The 18,411-nt window shown below is 36.4% G+C and overlaps 1 protein-coding gene across 1 annotated transcript in view; it reads right to left on the bottom strand.

Moving 5' to 3' along the window:
- IQCM (IQ motif containing M) overlaps positions 1-18,411 on the bottom strand; it is an 85,560-nt gene that overhangs the window by 17,902 nt on the left and 49,247 nt on the right.

Here is an 18,411-nt window from a genome sequence, read left to right as displayed (position 1 = left end):
CAAATGCGGATATTCAAACTGAACAATGTGGTGCAGACTCTTTTAATAAATTCATCTTCCACTCTCAGATTGTACAATTCATTTGATGTATTGTTGAAATATAGCCAATGACTGAATATAGCCCAAAGAGCTGAAGGACAGCTTTCTCCTAAAAACTGGCATAGTCTAAAAAAGTGGCGTAAAGTAAAAGTTGTCATCGAATTGAAACCTTAAATTCTGTCCTTTGGTATGTCCTATGACATACATGCTGATGCATTGTTAAAGATACAGCGGTGAAAAATCAATAGCTGAACATCTGCAAGCATACATACCTATACTACAAACTTGACTGACATCTTGGAAGCAGAATATTTAAGCAGCCTCTCTTGAAAATTTTATCCATAGGCTTTGAAGTGCTCCCAGTTTCCTATCTGTTATAACTGTGTAATCAAAACCGACTGTTTTGTGCAATGGCAATTTTAATTTCATCTATTTACATGCTTTTAAATGAAAATTCCTCTTACTGAACTGGGTGGAAAACTGAGACTTTGCTACATGATAACAGGTATCATCTTGATTATTCCAAGGAATGAAGTCTTTTTAAGCAAGGACTGCTTTATTGAGGTGAAGCCATATAATGCATCCCAATCTTTTGCTATTAGCTAAAGGCTTTACAAGTTAAAATACCAAGTAGAGGTTTATTCAAACCAGATTTGAACCAGAAGTCATCTGCATAGTGCACATGTCCTTCTCTGCGTCCATCTCATGGACAAAAAATAGCAGAAGTGCAGAAAAATACCTGATGATACACCATGTTCCTTATTTATCAGAACAGTTTCTTTAGATATGGCTAAACCATTACTTTTTTATTTGGTGTATTGTTGCAGTATATCCAATGACCAAATATAGGACATGCCTATTTTGCCTGTAATGCAACTAATAACTCTTTTTGGCTGGGTAAGTAAGAACACGAACAGCTAATTTCCTAACTCTACCTGTAAGCCCGGATATATCCATTGGTTTTTAACCATGTCAGGCCATTGCCATTTTTATTTACTCAATATGCCGAACAATTCCATTTACACAGTACATTTTGTTATGACTTTTTCTTAGACTTTTTCAGCACTTTTTGTTTGGGGATTCAGGAGGGAGATTTTAGGATGGTAAGGATTTTTGGCTCTAAATTATTTCATAACAAGCAAGAATAGAAAATTATGATTCCTCTCTTATCTCTATATTTATTTTATTACATAAGACACTCTCCTTGACTCAGTACTAAGGACTTCTGAAAATCAGACAGTTTCCTAAATAGGGATTTAGAAGTCTAAATTTAGGCTTTCGAATCTGAACTGTGTTTGCCTGCAGGGTACCTAAGCTCAAATTCACCCTTAGTATCAGGGAGTATAGTTTCTCTGGCTTCACTTTTACTATCAGTGAATAAGTTTATTCAGTCTTGAGAATGTACTTTACCACCTGTCAACACAATTTTTCGGTTGTGAAGTTTTTATAATGAAGCTTTACCACCTTCCACTAATTACCAAGTGAGCCCAATCTTTTCTCAGAACAACCAAACGCTTTACAATTAGCTATTGTTGGTTTGTTTCTTTTCAGCAATGTATCTTGCATCTATACTGATTGCTGCGCGTTGGAAATAGACTGAACATGTATTTATTGACTAATCAAAACTACAGTAAAAGTAGAAAGACACGGCAATATTTAAAATCTAGCTGATTATACTTTGGTGGCAGATGACTAAGAGCTTACCTCAGCAAAGCAAAAATTGCTGCCAAAGGTTTCTTCATAGAAATAATCCTTATTTATTATCCAAGTTCACAGCTGTATACACTGCAGGCAGTAACTAAAAACACTTAAAAAGCACGATGCTAAAAAACAAACCCCAAGCTTACGTGACTGTGATGCTTATTAAAGGTCCAATCCTTCCTCATTAAAACCAACAGGAGGGGTTCTGCCAATGATTTTAGTAAAAGAAGTCATCTCAGGCAAAATATTCAGACAAAGTCATAAAGCTGCATTCTGCTCATTAGCAGTAAATGTGTGATTCTCACTGCTGTGAACAGGGAAAGTGCTAAACAGCTCCAAGAATTCTTAGGTTACTCAATAATCTCCTTTCTTGAAATAATAGGACAACAATAAAAGCTATTTTCTGCCCCCAGTGCACACATGCAGCCCCAGCTGTCCGAACTCTAATATTTCTTTCAGAAAAAAAAAGTGATTATACACAGCTGTTGTAATAGCTCTTCTTGGGCTATATCAGCAATCTTTACATGGAACAGTATTTTTATAAGACCTATTAAAATCTCACTTATTATTAATAATCACTATTCTGTTTGGTAAAATGTATGGAATAAGACCAGATGAAAAGAGTAATATTCACTAAGCAATTCAACCACTTAACATTATTTTACTGGAGGGAAGAACACAGGGAAATAGCCTACTGTTCCTCTCCTGCTATGCACCTCATCTTCCCCTCCTCACGTGGCTTTTATTTTCCTTCCTGTGCTGCAGTCTGTAACATTTTTGTAGAGTTTGCAGGAGCCAAATATGAAACCGAGCAAGGTTAGGTGACAAAACACCAGCTAGTGATTTGAAACAGACTGAAATGAGGTAGAATCACAGTTTCTATCCCTTTCCTCTCACATCACTACTACAAAAAATAATTGTCTTTAGACAAAAAAATCTGATCCCACTTTTCCGGATACTGGGTTTGGGAAGACTATTGTAAAGGACACCCATGGCGGATACCTGATCCAGCAGTTGACCCTCTGCATTGCTCACTGTCTCGTCACTCAGATGCTTCACAATGACCAAGCCAAAATGTGAAAGCTGGGAGCAGTAATGAATAGTGTCCCCTGCACAGAGCCTGTGGCCCTGTCAGGACTAGAAAGGGGACTCTGCCACTGAAGATCCACCTGCTGGGCCAGCAAGACAGAGAAGAATGGAAAACTCAGGAGTCTGGATGAGCAAACAAGCCTCTGACATGAACTGAAGAACAGAAAATGCTGGCAGACGGAGCATGAAAACAAAATTTAGAATAAAGAAGCCATATTGGATGCCTTTGTTGGTTCCTTGAAGTTAAAGCTAGTGAGAGCCTAAAAGCTTTTGTGCCATAAGGTGTCACAAAAAAGGGAACCATCTGAGGGCATCGCTGATGACCCAGTCCACTCAGAGATCCCGCAGGGAGCTCTGAATGAATTAACAGGCTCACATATTACCATGCAGCAATACCAGCTCAGCTCCCAGAAGCATGGTGAGATGTGTGTTAAGTCTGGACTAATTAGCTATGTCTCTCAGCAATGCTAATTAGTCCAGGTTCTGTGTGTGCGCTGGCATGGTGGTATTGTCCTGGTTCAAGAACTAGCCCTGCAGTGCCATGAACTATACTCCATCATGCAGCAAAAGCAACCCCTGAAGTAACACACACAAGACATTTAAAAAGTTCGAACTAACACTAGAAACCATACTAAAAAAAAAAAGTACAGGAATCAGTGCAGGTTGCGAATGAGAGGTGGTGGGTGTATCACAAGAGAAATGTGCCATACACAGAGTACCGCAACAGGAATCTGTAGCTTATGAGGCACTTGTTTCTGGGCACAACAGTATTGCCAGCCTGGAAGCCATTCATTCGCAACCCCTCTGTATAACTAGAATTAGACACGTTAGCAACACATTGGTATATCTGTGCATGCCCTATGCTTACCCATGACTCATCAGTCCAATAACTCAGAGAACTGAGGTATAACCATTGCTGGGAGCAAGCCCCTAGCAAGTACCATTTGGCATCATGGTGATTGTACCTGGGATCCCTGGGGCCATTGGAGCCTCCTAATTTGAGGATTTTTTTAAAAAAAATTTTCAAGTTAGTGATATATCTTTTTATTATTGTCCTAATCTCCTGTCCTGTTCTTTCACTCCAGTTCTCTTTCCTACAAATTTTCCAGTTCAGGTTTTCTCTTAACCTCGTTTTTCTGCTCTCTTCAATACACCTCCTGCCTACGTTTATAATGGTCAAAACACCATTCAGTCCCACAAATCAATATGTTGCAGTAGCAGCTGCAAAATGCTGTTCAGAGGTTTATGGCCAGTTTTCAGACCTTCTGATCATACCTCTAACGAATTACAAACCTCCTTATTTTCTTTCACAGGAAGCCACTGATGAACCCTAGCAAGACTTTGCAGTTGCCTACACAGCAGCAGTATACTTCCAAAACTGTGGATATGCCAGGAATTTTTAACCCTTCCAATTCATCTCCTAGTTATTTCAGTTGCACTTCTATTTTTGTATACATAGTGTAGTAATTTCTGGTGTATAAGTAATTCTTCATATAGTTTACACGCTTCATTTGCATATTCAGTTTTCCTGTGGCTAAATATACAACAGTTAGCTCAAGTAAAGAATGCATATAGAAAAAAAACAAATTCCTAAAGGGGAGACCACACCTATTAACTGTTGAAATAATTCTGAGGGGTTTTTTTTTCAGTAGAATTCTGGAGTACAAAACATCTACACTGTAACTGTGTTGCTTTAACGAGCATATGCATTTCAAGTATATATGTTTTCTTAAAAGGTAACTACAAACAAAAGGATTCTGGGAAAGTAAATTCATATTTGCCTATTTTGTTGTTATAAATTATGAGATCTTTCCAAATAGAAGCACTGGAATAATTAAACTAATTTTCCAAAATTATTCTAGTATATTCAATTACAGATTTTAATTATTTTGGAGAAATAATTCACAGTGTTAATGAAAGCGGCAGCAGTTAGAATCATGGCAGAGTATGGGTTTCATGTTTCTGCATTCCATAAGCCTTATTAGAAATGTAAATCAAATATTTGATGAATACTAAGAGCCTATTGGGACATTAAAATGAATATTACCATTGTGACTCTGAGAATCAGGTTGAAGTATAACAGAAGTCAGTTAAGGTAAGTGGATTTCAGTGCCAAAGGGAACATTAGCTGTTTTAAAGAGGCCTCTAGAGTATTATCTAGTATTAAATATGAAAAAAATAGATGTTTAAATAACACTCAGGTTGTGACACGAACCAACAAAATACACCAGAATTTCAAAGTTTCAGCTGTTACTTCATATAAATTAACCTTATCTCCCATGTTGACAAAAAGTAACTGAGGACATCAGGGTCATGGGGAACGGCAGATGGGAGTTAACTCTGAGGTCCCTATGTTATCCCATAACCATCCACCATTACGGTTAAGAACTTTGACCGCTTTTGAAGAAAGGAAATCCTAATGCTGGCTCTGGCTTATATTTTAAAATATGATTTTGTATTTAATGTTCTGTAAAAGCATCCAAAGCTCACCATACTCTACGAAGGGCATTTTGATAGCCTGAAAGGTTAAACAGCTTTCACTAATGAAGCCAGTTCTACATATTTATATTTCACACAGTATATAGCATTTTGAAAACTCTGCAAGTTGCAATTTATTCTTTCTAGGAGATACCATGCTTTAGAGAAGGGGTAAATGGAAAACATAGATGAGCTACATCTCCTAAGGCAACAAACAAAGGCCGTGTCAGTGAAATAACTATTACATGTTATTACATCTCAGGTTTTCCACAAAGCACCATGGCCCATTACTTCTTGTGAACATTTAAGAAAATATCTACCTCAATTTTATGTTCAAAGACATGGAGGAGTTACACCAGTTAGGAAAAAGGTATAAAAATTCTGTGTGCTTTACTACCTCTTAATTGGGGTATACAAACAAACGCTATCAGTAGTCTTGCGGTCAGGAGATAACCACATGCCTTCAAATTTGTTAGGCCATGGATGAAGTCTGAAGATTAATTAGGAACATATTTGCATTTGACAGAGCCAACGTTATAAACAGTGATCCTCTAAAACTTAATGAAATGTCTACCTTTAAAGGTGGCAGAAGATAAGCTACTATGCCAAATTTTCACTATTTGGTTGAAATTTCATGCAAGTGATAGTTCTTGTGAAATTTTAATTATATATGAGCTGAACTCGGAAGAATAAAAGAATTTCATATTGTTCCAAATTGAACTTCTGTACTTTTTGTACCAGTCAATTTACCTACTAGAATTCATATTCAGAAAATTTTGGGTAGTTATCTCCATGTTCTACATTCTTCTCTTTCCCTGTCATTTCTATAATTATATCTGTGGCCAGTACATTTCATGAGCTATTGTATTAAGGTATCACCGACAATGTATTTAAAAACAGAAAATGAACATGTAGATTTCCTCTTCATGAGGTATTGCTTGAACTACTCCATATTCAAGGGAAAGGAACAACCAATGTAATAAGCACCTTTTTTCCTAGTGCTTTGACAAAAGGCCTAATTCTGCCCTGGTTGATTAAGGGTCCACAGTTTTGAATGGTGCCAAAACACAATCTGTCACACAGTCTAAACATAGCTCTACAGCTTTTGAAAATCCCACTTCTTCCATGTACAGATGTTCCCTATGAACTTGGCAATATAAAAGCAGTGGCTTATATTGAAGAAATAAAAGTTTACACATAGCAATGGCTTTCCAGTCATTACTGAAAATAAAAAGTTTCTTTTCTTGTAACATTATTGTCAGCAGAATATTTGTTTTCAACTGCAGAAAGCATAGGATTCAAGCTCTGAAAGTCTAAATAACTTTTAGTTGTTACCCAAGTGCAATTTTATTTTAAATGGCAAAGATTGGGGGATTGGACTAGATGATCTTTCGAGGTCCCTTCCAATCCCTAACATTCTGTGATTCTGTGTGTGACTCGATGCCATGACAGACAGCAAAATTAATAAAAATGCAACTTCAAATGTTTACATGTGTCTTTAACACAAAATATACCATTAACCCTGTTAAACCCGTACAACCAAAACAGTGTGGTTCCCACTAACTCCTCTACAGTAAGATTCTTTTCTCATTCCTCATGGAAGAAAGTTCTGGAAAAAAAGCAGTCCTGAAACTGTCAATAAAATAGAATATTGTCAAAATACTTTCTCATAACAGATTGCCAATTTTCTCCTTGACCTAGAAATATTGATGAAATTGATAAATCTTCGTAAAATATCAGCATTTTCTAGAGACTTTGCTGCAATTGTTTCTACACAATTTAATGGAATGGACCCTAAGTAAAGCTGTGTAATAACATGCTCCTTTTTTTTCCAGGATAAAGACATTAATAAAAAATCTTAATTTTTAATTCTTAAGTTTTTAGCTAGACGCTTTCTGTTACATTCAAATAGCCTTTCAGTACTGGAAAAACAAAATAGCAAAAGCAGCTTTAGTAACTGTATTCATTATACTAGCATAAACTTCCAACTTCCAAGTTTTACAGAGATTTAATATGATATAATGAATTGTTTTGAAAAAGGGATATAAGCAACTTAAGTCATTATTTAGTTACTTTCACACAAATATTTAACTCAGTGTGAGAGTGTTATGCCAATACTTAAATGAGAGTTGCCCATATGTCTTTGAACCTATGGCCAAGACCAATTATTTGGAGTGATGAGCTTAATTTGAATCAGTTTTGCTATTGATATCATTGGCCTCTAGATTAAATCCTACAAGGGAGGGCCTGTCTGTCTATTTAGAAGACAATACACTTAGAAATACCTATTTGAGACTTAATCATTTAGTCTGGAATGTTTTCTGGGAAAAGAGTTATAGATATTTTATCTATAACTGTATTAAACTACATATACCGTGATTGCATGTTTTTGGATAAGAAACTAGGAAATCTAGATATAGGTATTATTATTATTTTTGTTTAAATTTGCCATTGAAAAGAAAACAGTTATTAATATAGAAATGCAGATAATCATAATTTTTTAATGGTTTTCAAAGTGGCAAAAATACATTAAGGGCAGTTCTCAGCTGACTGTGTTGATGACTTTCTTTAAGAAAATGCAGTCTGTTGATGGGTATCCTAAAGTATTCAGTCATCTACCACACAGAGATTTATTAGCTGCTGTCTTACACTACAACAGAGAGACATCTTGGATCTTACACTCCACATATGTCCTAGAGACTTTGTTTCAAGAAGTTGGATGGTTATCACACTACATAAAAGGCATCCAACACAAGGGGTGCAGTTTCAAACAATGGATTCAAAAGAAATTACCACAAGTATGCAGCTTTCAGCACAACTTAAAGAAATTAAAATAATAATTCATGAACCAGAGGAGAAAACTCCAACAATGGTAACAAGGATAGGTGTCCCCAGTGCAGAATCACAGCTTCTTGCTGGGTGACAGACAATATTAGCAACACTACACTAAAACTCAATTTCAGATAGAACAGGAGAACTGAGACCAATGTAATCCCAGCAAGCCAAATAACAGAAAACCAAAAATTTACTCATCATCAAAACTAACAACCAAGTCCATTTTCTTTAGGAGAAACACAAACATTGACAGCCATATCACAGGACTGGTAATGCTCTAGGAGAGTTAGAGGATGTTTGTGTTGGTTTTGATGGAGCAGATATAACAGCTGATAGCCAGACAAGTATTTAATCCCTCTACTGAATAGAATGCAAAAGATAATTTAGAGGAAAAAAAAAAAATTACTCACTAGATCGAGAAATACTACTTCATATAGAGTTACTACAGCAACAGAATGCAAAAAGATCACAATCTGCAAGGAAAGGTCTTGCTAAGTGTTGATACACAGAATGCCTAAATGATAGATAGAATTCACATAACTATAGAGCAAAAAATTACATTTTTTGTAGCTATGTCATTTTCAACCAGGTGTGAAAAGGGCAGAATCTTAACCTATAAGATCACGATATCTAACTGGACATGAACTTAACAGAAATAGTTTATATCAACATCAGTTTTTGATACCACAAATGGTTGATGTGATGACATTGCACAATATAATTTTACTATAGAATTCTTTTTTGCTTTAGGTTTGAAGTGTGGATGAGTTGCTTTATAAAGGGCTATTCTTCAAAAAAGGAAGCATATCTATGTCAGTCAAATGATTAAGTGTATGCATTTAAAGCTCTCTCAGGTTAGATGGCAACGATGGATTACAACAACATGTGACAGGACATTTTAAATAATAAAATGTTGTTACTCAAATAATTTACATAGCAGCAGAAAGCAAAGACTAGCTTTGTTGAAGTTATGAAAAATTTAATAAAATAATGCAAATAAAGTGTCAAGCAGATGACAGCATAGAACAATCCTGTTATTTTTAATATAAAGTTGTATAGACCAAAATTTTACAGTTAAAACCATTTTGCTGTAGATCTTATTTGTTCCATTTTACAAGGTTTCTCGCCACTGCTTTCAACGGGAAAAGGGTCCTGTATAATAACATAGAGTTAATCAGCAAAGTAATTTTAACAGTCCAAAGCCCCTATGCTCCCACTTTTGTAACCAAGACAAAAAGCCACATGTTGTTATTACCGATAGATCAGCATTTGCCTAAAAAGTGCCAAATTATTGAAACCTAACAGGAAAAAAAACAAAGCAAAGCAAAGATTTTAGGGTTCTATTAAACAAATTGGGCAGTTTCTCTACTGTGACAAAAATTTTTCATCAGAAAAAGCAAGTCTGACTTTTGTTTAAAAGCCTTTGTATCCTACACTCAGTCTCCTGCACACATTCACTACTGACAGAAAAAATTCAAGGACCATTTTTTCATAAGTAGTACCTGTCTCAACAGACAAGAAGAACTAGCTGAAGTTAAGTACATGTGTGTTAAGTACGTGCCTGGGGGAGAGGACTAAGTACAAGTGTGTATGTGCATACACATATGAAAGACAAAAAAATAAGCAGCTCCTTAGAAATCATCTATTTGATAACCATGGGCATAAGAACCAGTTCGAAGCCAATTTTAAACAATTCAGGCCAAATTTCTAACACCAATTCAGTATACTATCAGAGACAAATAATTTAAAGTCTTTTCTTTATTTCTGCATCTAAGAAATGAGAATGATATTTACTTATCTACAACACAGCAGTATTGGAAAGATTATTGTGCTTTTAAAGTATGGATAAAAATCGTAAAAGATGAAACTCTAACACAATCCATAAACTAACACATAAACTGGATATTAGAATGATTCTGCCTTCACAATTATCAAATAAGATGTTTAAACTCTTCACATTCATTGTCCTATGTCTTTATTTAGCCCATACCCAGGGCTAAACAATAAGAGTTTCTCTCTCACCCAATGTCCCTTCCCCAACCAAGGAAGGAAATCGGGAAAAAGAGGTAGACTCATGGGTTAAAATTAAACAGATTTAATAAAATAAAGAAACCGATATAAATGCTAACACAAAACACACAAAAGTATACTTAGCTACAGGTTACAGCAGGTTGTCCAGGAATACCAGTCATCAGCCATGAAGAAAAAGGGAGACCAGAAGAGAAGAGAGCAAACCCAACCCCACCTCTCCCCACCAAGCCCTCCCTTTTATAGTGAACTTGATTGTTAATGATGTAGGATACACCTGTGGGCCAGCCTGGGTCAGCTGCCCTGCGTTTAGCTGCTAATGGCCCTGATTACCATGGCTGGCCACAAACTGAAACAAAATCCCAGTGAAACCAGGACACCCTGTCAAGAGATCCTGGAGTATGGGAGTAGTGATTACTCACATTTCCTCCTTTTAACAAGTGATTTGTGTTCGCTGGATAGAGATCTTTATTTCAAGATATATTATGCAAGTCTACAACTTTATTTTTATATATTCTATATGTACTATATATACACATATCCACATATCTGTGCAGATACATTGTACATGTGCATACACTAAAATATAAGTATTATAATATATATTTTAATAGGGGCGATAGTTAATTTATATGGTTCATCTCCCCACAGACAGCAAGAAGTTCTTCGAACTTCTAAAACCTAATATATATCTTTCTGACCAAGAATACTACAATGATAAATCTTTTCATGTGTTATTGGAGAATAAACCTTAAATCATGTAAAAGACATATTTGTAGCAATAAATTGTGAACATTTATTTTCTCTCCCACATACTGCTATTCTATGCTAGAGTTTGTGAATCTCTTAATAGCTACCTAATCTTTAAGCTCATATTTTCCTCTGACTCATTTTTTCTTATTAGGGATCAAAATATCCTACTCAAAGGGTGGATAAATACTTCCCTGTCAAAACTGAGATGAAGTATAAAGTGAGGTCTCAGAGAGGTCTGTCCCAAGTCCGGTTCTATTCAATATTTTCATTAATGACTACTAAGATAATGGAATAGAGAAGACAATTATAAAGCTTGTAGGTGACACCATGCTGGAAGCAGTTACAAGCACTTTACAGGAGAGCAGTCAAATTCAAAATTACCATGATAAATTGAAGAAATGGCCCAAAGTCAATAAGATAAAATTCAATAAAGACAAGTGCAAAGTAGTAAACTTGGAAGGAAATAATCAAATGCTCAAAAATGAGGGAACCCGTCTAGGCAGCAATACAGACTTGCGCTATAGAGGAAAACAAACAAAATGCAGTTAACACAATCGCATATAAAGCAAATGTCATCCTGAGATGTTTTAACAGATACGCTGCCATTCAGGCATAAGAGGCAATGAAGCTGCTCCATTAGTGCTGGTGAGCCTTCAAGAGCAGTTCATCCAATTAAGGAACTAAAGTCAAATTCTACATGAAAAAAAAGTTTAAAAAGCTAATGCCATTAAGACACAAGTAAACTTGATGAGTTCTCTTAATGGAAGGCACTTCATTTTTTTACTTCACATGGATACTAACACACCAACAGTCAGAGATTTCAACAGGTGAATAGAATCTAGCCACAGCAAAGAGAAAACTTGAGGCCAGAGACAGATGAGGATGAGCTGCAGACATATCAGTGGGTGCACACTGCTGCAATACTTCCATGTTTGTCCATAATAACAAAACAGGGTCTGCCTACATGTACCAGCTGGTGATTTGGAAAATCTCCTAGATAAAGAGTCCGCAACTGCAAAATAGACAAAGCAGCATTATGGCTATTTGTTAATGATTTCAGTGTGGCACATATGCTAATTTACTTACACCTTTAAAAAGGTTTTAAAATGTGTGTGCTATTTTATCAAGGGAATGAATTGCACTTGATATTATTGTATGAAATGTATTAGCAAACTTAGCCACTAATATTTATATAACAATATAAATTCCCTGTAGTGACACTAATGAAAACACAAACTGCCAGGTGAAAAGTGATGTGGTCTGATGAAATTGTCCTTCTGGGCCTGAAAGAGGCCAAAGTGCTAAGATAGAAAACGGGCAACTTGATCAAGCCACTCTATTGCAGTGATCCTAAATGGTGTCATTAGAGAGAGCAGAGGAAAAAACATCCTCGGCTTCAGTCAAGAGGTTACACCCCACAGATTTGTGATAAGCACTTGAAATGAAAAATGCTGGCGCAGGGAAGGTCCTTGCTCCCTAATCTTCAGCCAGATGGTCCCAGAAGCACTCAGACCAGCATAGACTCTGCTCTGTGTTCCATCATGGGCCGTACACTGATGAGTAAGTACTGCAATCCTGTCATGCTTCCCACTCATAACCTGCCACTGCATTCACTGTGATAGGTATTATCCTTCCTATATTTGGGGACAGAGACACACAACTGGCATATAAACCAAGTCAAATGTAAGGACTTATACTCTGCCTCTATGGGTGTAGAGAAGCTCCATCATTTAAATTTAAAAACTCCCCAACTTTCTTTAAAGCATATTTGACAATGCGTCATTATTTGTACAGTCTATCAGTATTAGGATAGTGCTCAGGAGCCCTAGGCACATAACAAGACCCTCAGTGCCAGATTCTGACACAGATGGAACAAAAAGCCAGTCCAAGATTTTATAGCTTAGGTATAAGAGGAAAAGACAAGACAGGAGAATACAAATAAGACACCATCAGTCTGGATGACAGGCAGCAGTGTCAGCATACTACTAGTTCAACTGTTGTCAACTATTCTGTAGACATTGTAGCAAAGGAGAATTTTAAGGAGAAAATTTACTTCTCAGTTGCATTATTGTTCCAAAGTAGGTTTTTAGAATAATTCTAAATATGGTGCAAAATGTGAACAGACGTGCAAAAACTCTCTTCATCAACTAAGTAGGTCACTTGTTTTGTTTAGGTTTCAACTTTATTATCAAAACATCTTAATAAATCCATAATGATACTTTGGACTATTCTTACTGTCAAAAAGAAATAACATTTTAATCATGTTAAAACAAGGTTGGTGGGTGGCGAAGGGCGCTCTGGTCTGTGTGGGTAACCCAAATTGAATTTCCTGTTCCGATTTGCCAACCCCAGGAGGAGCATACTGATGATACGCTAACAGCAAAACACTTGAGCAAATTAAGTTCTTAAGCACAAAATTTACCTTCCTTTAAAAGAAAAAAACAAAAAGAGAAACACAGGCTTATGTTTGTATACATGTGGTAGGTTAGAAAGGATGCTCGGGGACAAACATTGACTACATAGCATTTGGATCCAGCAGGGATCCTTGCATGCTTGTTGACAAACATTCCAGATGTTGTGGGAGTTCTTTAACCTTTTAAACTCATATTAATCTGTAATCCTTTTGGGAGAGAATCAGCAGTCAAGGAGAGCGGTATACTATACATATTTTATTCTTTTTGCTGCAGTTGATAGTGAATGGCCCACAGTCTTTAAGACCTGAAGGGATCATTAGATCAGATTTGCATTTAGCCTTGATCCAGCAACCATTATGTAGGAAATGCAAAGCTTTGCAATAGCTCTATTAAGACATTTTATTAATTAATTATTACTAACTCACTTGTAGAGTTCTTCCATGGTGGAATTTAAATTTCTTGATGTTGATTTGGCTTAAATGGTCATAATGATCACCTCCTTCTGTCCCCAGCTCTCATTACCACATAGGTGTGGAGAACATTATTAAACAACAGTACAATGAAAGAAACTCCCAAGTATTGTGTTCTGCCAGATGCATGAGAGCTATTACACCTTTGTTCCTATTATATTTTTAATAGCTTCCTGTTGCTTGTCCTGTAAGATTTTGTTTAATGAAAAATAAACAGTTTTAGGAGGCAATTTCCTATCAGTGATGCAGGAAGCATATTTTTCTTCAGAATATGCACGGTATTCAACACAGAGGAGTCCTGCTCTACAAATAAGGCTTTTCTGGCATGACTGCAACAGAAATTGCTATTAGGTGTTGTTTATATTTAACAATTTATGCATAAGATGTAAAAAATATGAACCACAGTAAGGAAGAACTGAGAGAGAAAATAAGTGCAGGGTGCATTGGGGAAAGCTTCAGTCAGTGCCATTTCTGAGCTGAACCTCCAAAAACATGAGAGCTTTCCAAAAGCCCCAGTAACAGGCACGAGTTATCATGGAACAGCCCAGTGGGACTGAAAAATGATGAAGGTTCAGCATGAGTCAAGTTCTGAACCACAGGTTGTGACAAGGGCAGCATGGGACTGCTCTGCTACCCTCTATTAGCTTCACGCAAGGAAGCATTCCCTGGGGACCTCCTGCATCTCCCCTCCCTGTCTGCAGCTTGAAAGGGAATTGGCATTGCCTTTAACGAACACACATTGCTTTGACATGTCTGTTAGAGTTCATTGTTTTACACTATCATTTGTTGTTTCAAATCAAGCCAGACCAGTCTGCAACCTCAAAGCTCCTGTAAAAAACCTTACTTTCCAGTAATATATGAAAATTTAAATATGTGAAAATCCTGATCACTTCTGTACTTAAATTAAGAGATGGTTTACTACCTCCCTGCAAACGTAGATCAGCAATGAGGCAATGCTGATATAAATTGCAATGGCTTATAGGCAATGATTCAAATTCAAGTAGAATATGTGATATTTCATAGCCTTAGCCTAAACACTGGGTACTTTGTATAAATACAAGACTAGTTATCAAGATCACAAATAAAAAGAAGGGAAAATCTGGTTTTCAGTAGAGGCAACTCTGAAGGACCAATTGCAGAGAAAGTTCTTACTGTGTTTACATTTTATTTGAATATACTCCAATTATCAGGATGCTGCAACTGTGAAGAGTTTGCCTTAACAGATAACCAGGACCAGCTCACAACTATTTACCTAACCCAATCTCAACCAGTGTTAATAGTAGTAATTCCAGTGACTGCAGAATACATTAAATAACAAGATATGACTGCTGGAGTCTTCAGAAAATCTAGAAGCAAAATAACTAGCAGTCCCAGTATCTAACTTACATGCATGCATAGTTCCTCTGAACTCGATGTAAATATTAACCTGAATAAAACATGTAGCACTTTGAATCAGAGAAAGAAAGTATATTTAAACATAGGCTACAATACTGCTTTCTAAAAAATATTTAAAGACATATTTTTCATAACAATCAGGTATAATTTCAATGGATACTTCAAAGCATATGGTGAAAACTGATTGGTTCATTACCTCTATTTTTCCTATTTTATTCAAACAAAGTGCAGCAGTGTTGCACTGAGGTTTTCTCCTGACTGCATAGTGCATGGCATTCTGCTTTTCAATAGCAGAATGAAGTAGCAGTGCAAATTGGTTTGAAATATGATGAAATAGCATCATTACTTGTGCATGAAATCTAAAAATCACTGCACTATGACCTTAATTTTAATTGGCTTTTTCTTGAAACCAGCAGTTAAACCTCACCACTGATAGAAAACCATTCAATTATTTCTAGTAAGTTCCTAACTCCTCAGTGAGCAATGTGTTAGCTAGTAACATAGTCACTTATTTTTCCTCACACTGTGGGGAACAAGATATGTCTAGATATAACTAGAGAATCATCTGCAGTTAAATTCATTTGACCTAAAGGAAGCTCACTGTGTTCCCCAGAAGTTAAAAAGCGGATTTCAAAAGGAAATCACAAACTTGTTTTTCTGTACAAAACTCCATTCAGCACCCGTAAGTTCACCCCAGGTACCAATGTCGTCTTTAGTTCCTGACAGTGTCATTCCTATAGTCTCGTTTGGTCAAATTATTGTATTAGCTTTGCTTGTATAACAGAGAGACTCAAAACAGTATGTCTAGTAGCCTTCCTTATATTACATATTTTTTTCCATTCCACCTAATATTTCTAATTCACATTTTGCAGGTATTTTATAACAGATAGTCTTCTTACCTATTTTGACAGCAAGCTCTTTGTTATATAATGATGAATATTAGCATTTTGCTACAAATATTCTTGTTTTATTCTGATAATTTTACTATCTTATCCTGTGTCTAACCTTTACATCAAATAAGCAGATCCCACACAAATCAGATTTGTAGTTATGTATGACTGATGTAATTAAAACTCTTGAGAGAACATGTAAAATAAAAAGTCTTCAAGATTTTCCTGCCTAAATTATCGTTAGCCAAAGACAGTATTCATCATTTCATTACTGGAAATGGAAAAGTGATAGGTCATTTAACATCTGGGCACTTATTTTCACAGGCTCTGTTTTTTCAGCAATGTTTAGATTCATTTAAAAAAAAAAAAAAGGCAACAGTAAGAGTAAAATGAGATGGAAAAAATTTTCAAGATAAAATCTGAATCTTTTTTCTTTCCCTGTGCTCAGACTAGTCACAAGGCCAGGGTCCCTTTTCTTGTTTTAGCCTTGCATGGATCAGTCACACAGCCATAAAGTATGCAATGTTCACCCCAAAAAGCTCAGTATAGTAATTACCAGTTGATCTCTTCAACATTCTGCCCAGACACATATACTCCCCCCCTCCCTCTTATCCTTCCATTCCCGAATAGGCAGTCTGATGGTATGGGATGCTCTGCACTGGCACAGAAGACAGTTGCATCAAATCAGTATTCAGCACTTCAAAACATTCAACCAGTTGCAGTTTCTCTCCCAGGCAATTTAGCAAGGTTATACTCTGTTAATAACTTATCTTCAGAAATAATGACATTTGTATTATAAAATTGAGAAAGAGAGTGCACTTTACAGATAAGTGCCATTTATTCAAAATGCTTCCATGTTAGAAATCATTTTATGGGTGCCCTTTAGACATGGGCACGTCTCTACGTTTCAGCAATTATTCATCATTTACACGTTTGTAATTTGGAAGAGTTTTGAACTCGAAATGAATAAGAAGACTACACACTGCCTCAAATGGCCGAACAAGCCTTGATAACACTTCATAGCTAAGAGACTCTAAATAAATTAAGTAATGAGTAGGGAAGCATGAACCTTTTCTATTCTGTCTGTGAATGCAGTGAAAAGTAGCAATAGTCTCCCAAATCTAGGATATAAGACAGAAATCTGTCTCACAGTCACAAAATCTCCTGTTACCATAGTGATGGGGACTGAGCAAACGACTAAAAATACCTGGTCTTATTCACACTGTCTTAGGAATGTGACCTAAATGACATGTAATACATGATTTTCCAGAAATTAATTGCATTTACTAGGAGCCAACACTGAGAAGCAGATAATGTGCAAGTATGATGTGTGATCAGACACTCAGAGAGACCACCTTCTGAAAGCTGCAGCTTGAACAGAGAGGTGGCTGGAAGAAAGCATACAAAAAAATATGATAAAAAGAAACCACATGTAGGTCATTAACAAATCAAAAGCATCAATTAAACAAGGGTTTCTCTCACTAAAGTTGTACTTTAAAAGCATTCTTTGGAATTGCCAATACCTGAAATTAACTGTAATCTCCAAAGAAGATCGCTGTCCACAAGAATCTCCCAGTTGTGATGATCGTCAAACTTAGGAAGGCACAGAGGTAACATAAATTCATGTTTAGACCAGCTTTGGTTCGCAGCACCTACATACGTCAGTACAAACCAAAAAGTGTGCTACAACAGTGTGCTAGAGGAGAAATCGCAAGTGGCATCTCCCACCTCAACTTTTGAGTCTGCCGCCAGAAGCCTCACCCAGGAGCTGCTGCTGCTGCTCTACACTAAGAGCAGAGCATTGCAGGCTCCTTCACTGACAGCCCTGGGAAAGAGAAAAGCCAGCAGGAAGATGAGACTCTAGATTTATTTGAAGGGCTTAATCAGTTACAGTTTTCTTTCTATTTTTAAAGGGTAATGATCTCCCTCCTATTTACAGTACAAGATATCTTGATTCTTGCATTGTGACATCTCATTTTATTTACAAACACTCATAGATGAATGTAAAAGCTTGTTGGGCTGAGTTGTTTAACTATGTTGGAAGGCAAGCACCACTGACTTTACAAAGGGTGAAAATGTTTTGTCTGGAGACATCTGCAAGTGCAGACCTGCCACAAAATTGCTCTACACTCTCTTAAGTATATTCCAAGTCAGTATGGGATTATATTCCAGCAGTGCTAGACACAGTGGAATTCTGGAGAATAGTAGCTTCTTTACCCGTGCAAGGAAAAAAACCAAGAAAACAAAAACCTGAAAGCCTCCTGCAGCATCTGCAGTTGAAATTTTGTACCATTGCAAAGCATTTTTAAGAAACCACTT

This window comes from Nyctibius grandis, chromosome 6 (genome assembly GCF_013368605.1).
Source record: "Nyctibius grandis isolate bNycGra1 chromosome 6, bNycGra1.pri, whole genome shotgun sequence".
Taxonomy (NCBI): Eukaryota; Metazoa; Chordata; class Aves; order Nyctibiiformes; family Nyctibiidae; genus Nyctibius; species Nyctibius grandis.
This window is presented reverse-complemented; position numbering and strand designations above follow the sequence as displayed.